At 29.5% G+C, this 8,546-nt stretch overlaps 2 long non-coding RNA genes across 2 annotated transcripts; both read left to right on the plus strand.

Moving 5' to 3' along the window:
- The first annotated feature begins 804 nt into the window (after positions 1-804).
- On the plus strand, positions 805-3,424 carry LOC117691365 (uncharacterized). The gene is made up of 4 exons (XR_010708999.1): positions 805-909; positions 1,233-1,364; positions 2,135-2,230; positions 2,460-3,424. It is a non-coding gene; the product is annotated as an uncharacterized lncRNA (long non-coding RNA).
- A 2,775-nt stretch (positions 3,425-6,199) lies between these two features.
- Positions 6,200-7,855, plus strand: LOC136271148 (uncharacterized). Its single transcript, XR_010708994.1, has 4 exons — positions 6,200-6,499; positions 6,900-7,034; positions 7,187-7,276; positions 7,490-7,855. It is a non-coding gene; the product is annotated as an uncharacterized lncRNA (long non-coding RNA).
- Positions 7,856-8,546: the final 691 nt, after the last annotated feature.

Raw genomic sequence — 8,546 nt, forward strand, 5'->3', positions numbered from 1 at the left:
CTTAGAGAAAAGAAACGTTAATATGACGAAATTCACACAAATCATTTCTTTTTGATAAATTAAACTCTGATTTGTTATAATCTATAATTTAACCATGTGTCGATATCTTCTTTAGAACTACAAGCTCAACATTTTTGGTATTTGTTAATTTCAAACATTTGTAAAACCTTTTTGTGGCATTTTATGTACATTTCGTACATTTTGTACACATGAATTTTCAATAGTTGTCTTGTATTTATAATTCCAGTCAAAAAGCATTTAAGTGTAAGCGCTGTTTATATAAAAAGCCATATATTATTTTATCACAATTCTTAAAGAATTCGATTGATATTAACCTTTCTCGTACAAATTTTAAACCTACACGACTATATTTCATGTATATTTTTCAAAATGGACGCGAACGGTTATTCCAATATTTTTGTTGCATTTACTAGCTATAGTACACTTAAGCAGGAGAGGGATAATTCCACACAATACCAAAGATTCTTTCATATTCCAATAACAATTAATTAATCCTGTGTGTATTATTTATTTTTAAAATTAAGCATATTACTTGGCTAACTACATGTACCTGTACGCTTGTAGTGTTGCGAGTATATAGCCAATTTCACGTGCATCCAACAAACTGGTGATACCATAAATCAATTAGTATTTCTCATGTCCATAATTCTCCATTTACAATATAGTTGAATTAGGAGAGGGGGAAATATATCAATTTTGAAACCACTTATATGTATCTATTTACAATTAAGGAGGAAATTAGATACATTTCAACAAATACGTGAATCACTAATGGTTTTTTATTCTATATCAGACGGCTGATTTCAAAAATGAGACCCCTTTCCATGAATATTTGGATAATACTCCTTTTCATATCACTTGTGGATTTAGATGTTGTGTCTACAAAGAGTGCGTAGTGTATAACAAAAAATGATTTTTATTTTCATCATTTAAATGAATTACACTAAGTAAAAAAAATTATATATGCTATTCATATAAAAGAAAGAGATATTGATAAAAAAAAACACATGTGTTTTCTTACACTTTCCAATTTGCTGTTTAATTGTATTCAATAACAATAACGTCCATACATGTTGAATTTGTAAGATTTGTTGAATGGCAAAGGTGACAATCCTCTGAATGCTCATAATTTACACCTGTCCATTTTTTGTTGTTGAAAAATAATTTCTAATTCGTATTCGTACATGTTATTTTCACTTGCCATTTAACAGATTGTGTACCGGGATATTATGGACCTCACTGTAACTTAACTTGTCGCCAGCCAAATTATGGACAAAATTGTCAGTCAGCATGTAGGTGTACTGAAAAAGAGTACTGCAATTATATCAGCGGATGTGAACCAAGTAAGTAATACTTACGTTGAATTGTTAAGTTTTTATTCGTAAGAGTAAAGCGTCTATCTATCTATCTATCTATCTATCTATCTATCTATCTATCTATCTATCTATCTATCTATCTATCTATCTATCTATCTATCTATCTATCTTTTCATCTATCTCTGTTTGTCTGTCTCGGATCAATTACTTTTATTGTACCGCTACTTATTTTGCACTATATACAATGTAAAAGTTATTCGATATATTTCGCTGATTCCCTGAAAATCGCCGGAAACACACTGATTCTCTGCAAAACTGACTGATTCCCTACAAAAAGGTGCGTCGGTTCGATGAACTGATACAAACCTATTCTGAACACCGAGTAATTTCTGTTAACCAAATGGCAAAAAAAATAAAAATCCGAACAAAATCATGAATATTTATAATAATATGATTTAATTCTAGTTGCTATGTCCTTTTTCTTTGGCTATACTTATTCATCTTTATCGTATAACATAACTAGCCTACCTCACAGTACGACGCGCGTGCAGTTTAATTTTATTTACTCTGACGTTATATTAATTTTATCTTGTTGGATACACGAAGAATCATGTAAACTTGAACCTTTTTGATTGATTGTATTGGTATAATAAAACAGTTAAAGTATACCATTGAGGGAGTCGGCAAGATTCTCAAGCAAGGCGGCTTTGCCTCGGGAAATAGACTTGCTCTCGGGGAACTGGAATCTTGATGATTCCCTCAATGATGCACTTAAATTGTATATTGTTTTGATTCAGATACAACAAATGTTATGCCTGTTGCAAACACGACTCAATTTCTACATACTTCAGCATCTGTCAATAGTTTTTCAGGGAAAGGAAATAATTCAACAGGTATGTTTTAATTAAATCATAAATACTGATTTAATAAGTGTAAAAATGTAGTTGATATGACAACTTTATGTCAGTCATATAACAGCGTTAATATTTGACATTAAAAACGTTTAATAATGAAATTTCAATAGTGTTCATTTGTTTATCAAATGGTAAGAATATTGATGGCGCGATGTTAATTTACTCTTACATATTAAAGCCATTCATCGTCAGTAATTTCTTGTTTCAGATATGCCGCTAAACTGCATAGTACATAAAAACAAAGCAATGTTGATAAGTATTTGCATTTTGGTAGCTACTTTCTTTGTCATCATTGGCATTTATCTAAAAATAAAGAAAAACGAACTATCATAAAATAAAATACAACCGACAATATATAAAACAAATTGTCAAGACAAGGAATGAAATACGATTTTTTAAATGATTGAATATGTATGTACTGCACCATTGTTTCGTAAATAAAAGTGTCGTTGCCAACAAATCCTTTTTTTTACCAATAGACTCCTTTACCGATGTATATTTGGATATAACTATAGGTACATCATGTGATCAAATCCCATAAAGCCCCCATGCATAATTTTATGTGTTGACCTAAAAAAGACAATTCGATTCACATGGCGTAACAACAATTTTCAGCAATGTTGCAAGAATGTTATTAACAGAACAAATCAATAAAACAATATTTGACTAGAAAACTTAATTTATTTCAAAGTTAGAGTCACAGAACAGTTAGAAATTTGGAAACAAAGCCATTGAGCACTGGCTTAGAGAGAGGAATTTACGGAGAAAACCGTACCGTAAACAGAAGATCATGTTTTTTTATTTAAAAATTAGAGACAGATTACTTAATTTGTTTACGGAAGGAAGCTGGTATACGTGCAGAGAAGTGTTAGATATTGCATGGTCGACATGCATTATGACTGAACTATATACAAAAAGTCGGGAAATTTGTGATCGCGTTGAGGACCGGAATTTTAGGAAAAGATAGCCATGAACTGAGTGTGTTAATTACTTTTTTAAATTGCAAATGCAGGTTTTCCAGTGATGCCTTATTACGATGCCAACCCTTACACATGATATTACTTGAATATTTTTTTCGGCGGAAAAAGAATGAATCAAACCTTGTTTGGGAAATTGTTATATTTTAAATGAAACTTATCATTTATGCTTAGGATATTGTGATTTCCTGACGATAGTCGGGACTTGATCACTTGATCTTCTTAACATCAGTCAGAAAGTTGTGCGTAAAAATAAAGATAATTCATGCGCAATGGTGACCTTTTGACCTAATTGTGTCGTTATGTAGAAATAATAACAATTTGCTCAAATAATGTAATATAATAAAACATTTCCAGATGTAAATATTTTCGTATTACATGTACTCACACAGAAGAGCAAACTGGTGGCTTTTCATTGACAACAAGTGTTAAAGTACATGCATAAATCTTTTTTTTTTTTTTTTTTTACAAATCATAACATTGTAAGATAATCAAATGACATCATTTAAATATCCACAAAAGCAGGTTCAATTCTATTAGCATTATTGATTTATTTTGTAAACCCATTTTGCCAATCAACTCTTTCATCTAATAAAGAAGAAAAGAATATATGTGTTTCTGAATTTTTAAAATAAAATAAAATATTTCATACAGATTAGCAGCACATACGTAAAAGATGTCGAATTTCAATAGTTAAAATAATCCACTTCCATTTATTCCATTAACTTCAATAGCTGCAACACAAGTTTAAAAATCTTAAGAGGAAGGTTTATGTTGAATTGATATACATTAATCAATTATAAATTTAGAAACTATCCTTGATAAAAAATTGTTGTGTCACCGACATTAATTTATCACAAACATGTGCATGTTTGTAAAATTTCGAAAAAGAATTAAAACATTTATTGTACGATAAGAATAACCACATTCCACGTTATTTTACTCTCATCGTACAAACTCTTCGTTCATTATTATATATATTACATATTATGTATATTCTTTTTGGTATGCCCCACAAGTTTTAACGATTTTTGTAATATATACCTTAAAAATCAATTTATTAAAGCCTTTTTTATCAGTTATTGACAAATGTTTTATAATGAACGTTTATCATGATCTCTAACAAAACAGGAAAAAGAAAAGACACAATAAATAAGACAAAAACTATCACAAATCACGAAATATTTTTTTAGATAATGCTTTAAGTTATTATTTGTGTATGAATTCCCAATGCATAGTTTATTGAAAAGTTTCTATGTTAATTTCAATCATTATACGTACACATCTATTTATATAACAATCCAGTGCCTTAACATTACTTTGAATTAAAATATTTTCAATATATATTATGAGAACTTTTTTAAAGCAATTCAAAGTTGAGTTCTGGTCGTAGTTATTAAAATATGTTACATAAAATTGGCGCCAGAATGAGTGTTTATTTCCGCTATGGTGTGAAGTTTTGAGTGATCTCGGGAAATCGGCGGATGGGCGTATTTGACACCCCAATATTATTCCGTACTTCCCATCAAAATAAACCATAAAAGTAACTGTAATATAATAATTAATTTTTCCCTAGCGCAGTGATATAGAGCATAAACTTTGAGTCTGTTTGTCTTGAATTGAATCCTTCTTGAACTTTGTTTTTTTTTACCTTTCCAAAAATTTAAAAACAAAACCTTTTTGTGTAAAAGTATTGTAAAATTTTAAAATTATAAACAGGCAAAATTACTATGATTATGATATACTTTTTGTATCTAAATTAATATCGACATGTATCCCATACCAACTTAAGCAAAATGTGATTACTTAACGCACAAATCATTTTAGCATTAGCATTGGTGAAACTCATTATAATGAACGAAAAATATTTTTCTTATCATTAATCATTTATTTAGGAAAATAATACATTTTATAAAACCATAACAGATATTTTTGAAAATTATAAAGATATAACCTATTTAAAAATATTTACATATACATAATATATATATATTCAAAGCTTAGCAAATTTATTTTTTGTAAGTATCATTTAAAGGAAACATTTAGACCTCACAACCAAATAATAAAAGATATATATTTTTGGAGTTTATAGATATATTTTAAAGACGTAATGTTGCATTTCTGCGAGGTATTTCTTAGTTGAGCTTGAACTGTTTTGTGAAAGGTACGATAAAGCTTTGTTTATACATTTATTGTTATTTTTCATTTACAAGCTTCCCGTATATATATAAGTTATTGCTCACTTAATTTGGATTAAAAAAAAACCTTTCTGTATATTTCATCTGTATCTTACAATGCTTATTCAAACTAAAAAGAACAAAATATGTATATTTAGAGTTGTATGTACGGTAACATTTCACCCCGTACTATCATTGCTCAATTAATAAGGATTTTCAAGAACACCCTTTAAATTTTTTGATCTGCATCTTTTTATCAACTTCCAATACTGCAAATTTGCTAATTGAAATATTAACATGTAACTTGTTATCTTTACTTGATATTTGAGGTGATTACATGAACCTAAGAAAGAAAACTGATCTGTTTACGATTTAATACGTAAACTGAGACCGATCATTTAATTGGTAATGTTATTTTGAGTCTGACCCCCCTTAATACCCCCCCCCCCCAAAAAAAAAGCAACCAAAAAAAAAAACCAAAAAAAAAACCCCATACAAACAAACAAAACTGACAAAAAACAACAACCAAGAACTTAGCTTGTAAAAGAATAAGATCCTTCCTTTTGAATAAATATAAGCTGTAACTATAAAGATATCTTTAATTGGGAAAAACCAGTAAGAATCATTCACTTTAAATTGTTTCAAAGTTTTCTGTCGTATGGTTTTACGGATATTTGAATATTTTTGTCAAAATGAAAATAGTTTTTTTTTATGAGAGACATGTTAATTATCGTTGAGGTTGCAATGACAATTTCGCCCTGTGCTTTTTTTCTGAATTGAACAATATTTAAGAGTAACACTGGAAACTAGATACATTATAGAATAGTTAAGAATCGTTTAACGTTCCATGTGCTAACATCCTTGATGTTCGGAAGTTCCTTAACTTGAATCTCACGTGTTTCCTTTTGCAGGCAAATTGAAAAACATTTGCCCATATACATGTAAATTAGTCCTCGTGTATTTTCTTCCAAAGACGTTCATTCATTTCAGACATCAGTTGTGAAATATGGACCTCTTTTTAAGGACTTTGAGACTACAATTCGTTATATTTCCCGTCGAGTTACCGATGATATATGCAGCAGAATCATTTGAAAGTAAGAAACCTTCATTGCATCATTTTTATCAATTTAGTTTCATGCTAGCGATATTATATTTATGTGATGAAACTGGACACCACAAGCTAGAACTTGTTCTTTTTAAAATATCAGAGACTAGATATTATTGCGCAATTAAATTTGGTTTACATGACTTGGTATAGGTTCCAATAGCTTGTGATATGTCATTGAAATAATTAAAACATATTTTAAACTAAATCGTCGTTGAGATTCAAGATAATTTTTACATGTTATAGTTATACATTTTTAGGGAATAAATCTTTAATATTTCCCGACTATTTATGCAATAAATTGTTATCATATCAAACAATATCAGATGATACAGACTACGTCAGTTCTCATAGTTAATCAATTTCTTTTAATTTCTATCCCAAAATAGACTGTTTACCAGGATACTATTTTCCCGGATGTAACTTACCATGTCGCTATCCTAACTACGGACATGATTGCCAATCAGAATGCTTGTCTTGTACAAAACAAAACTGCAATCATATCACAGGATGTCCAGAAAAAAGTAATGTTTATTTAATATTGACAAAAACCTTATCAATACAATACCAATATTCTTTCTGGCTGTCTATTTGTTTATCTGTTTGCTGGCCTGTCTGTTCGTTCCCACGTTTCTATTGACCACTGAATCTATTGATGAATAACGTTTTTATTCAGGTGTAACGCATAAAAGGGCTGTTGAAGACAATAAACATGTTCTGTATAATTCAACATCTGGAACATCTGTCCATAACTCTTCAAAAGAAGGTGAACGTTCACTATGTATGAATCACTCAAATCTAGTTGATGAGATATCAACGTTGTGTCAGTCATTTTACATTGTTGATATCTGATAATCACAAACATGCAATAATGAAATAACGATTGAATTTTTATATTGTTTATTGTTATGCGGTAAAAATGTAATGGAAGGATGATTATTTACTTTTATAAATATAACTGCAAAATATATTATTTCAGGTATGCCGCCGAGCTGTCCATCTATATTAAAACCATACAAAATAAAAGCAATGGTGATCAGTCTGTGCATTTTGGCATTGACTTTATTTGTCATCATTTGTGTCTATCTAAAATTGAAAGAAGTAAATTATGTTCAATTACAATTCATACATAATTAAAGAGAACAAGATGTCAATCCAAGAACCAAAAATTCGATTCTTTAAGGGAATACTAATGCAAACAGACTAAATCATTACATCACCAGAGATATTCTCATAAAACTGACAATGCTGATTGTCTATCGATATAGAGCGATCGATTTTTTTTGTCGGCGATGTTATTCAAGATGGAGTTCTCAACAAATTCTTTATAAATTAAAACATTACTAAACCACTGACTAAATCAACTGACAATATTTTAATGTCTACGAATTACGAGATCAGTTTTGTTGCATTAATAATATGCGTACAGTGTTAAACAACTATTTCTATCAAGAGAAAGAAAAATATAATATTAGCTGAGTGGTGTTTTTTTGGTTTAAAAGACAGAATATATGATAATGCATAACAAATAAGATGATATGACAATTGAAAAAAACCCATTCTATCTGTGTTGAAGATATACACATCGTATAGTGCAAAATGCAACATCTTCAACATCTGTCAGTAACTTTCAAGGGAAAGGAATATATCTTCATCATTTACATATTATGTTAAATATAATGGTAAAAATATGTTTATAGATATACTCGTTGCGTCAGTCACAACACAGAATGAAAGAAAGTTATTGTAAAGCTGTCCAAAGCTACTTCTCTGTTTTAACCCCCCCCCCCTAAAATACTTTTTTGATTTGATTTTACTGCAATTTGTAGATAAGATCATTATTTAAGAGGTGACCGACACGTAGCGTGAATATTTGCTGTGTTTGTATTTATGTAGATGGATAAAAATCATCTGTTCAAAAATGTTGTTTGTTTTAATTTCATCGCCTTCCAAAGTAAGTTCGATATTTTGAAGCGACGCTAAACGAAGAATATAATTTGGTCGGCCTAAACTTGTGACAATCAAACTACAATAAG

This window comes from Magallana gigas, chromosome 9, assembly GCF_963853765.1.
Source record: "Magallana gigas chromosome 9, xbMagGiga1.1, whole genome shotgun sequence".
Taxonomy (NCBI): domain Eukaryota; kingdom Metazoa; phylum Mollusca; class Bivalvia; order Ostreida; family Ostreidae; genus Magallana; species Magallana gigas.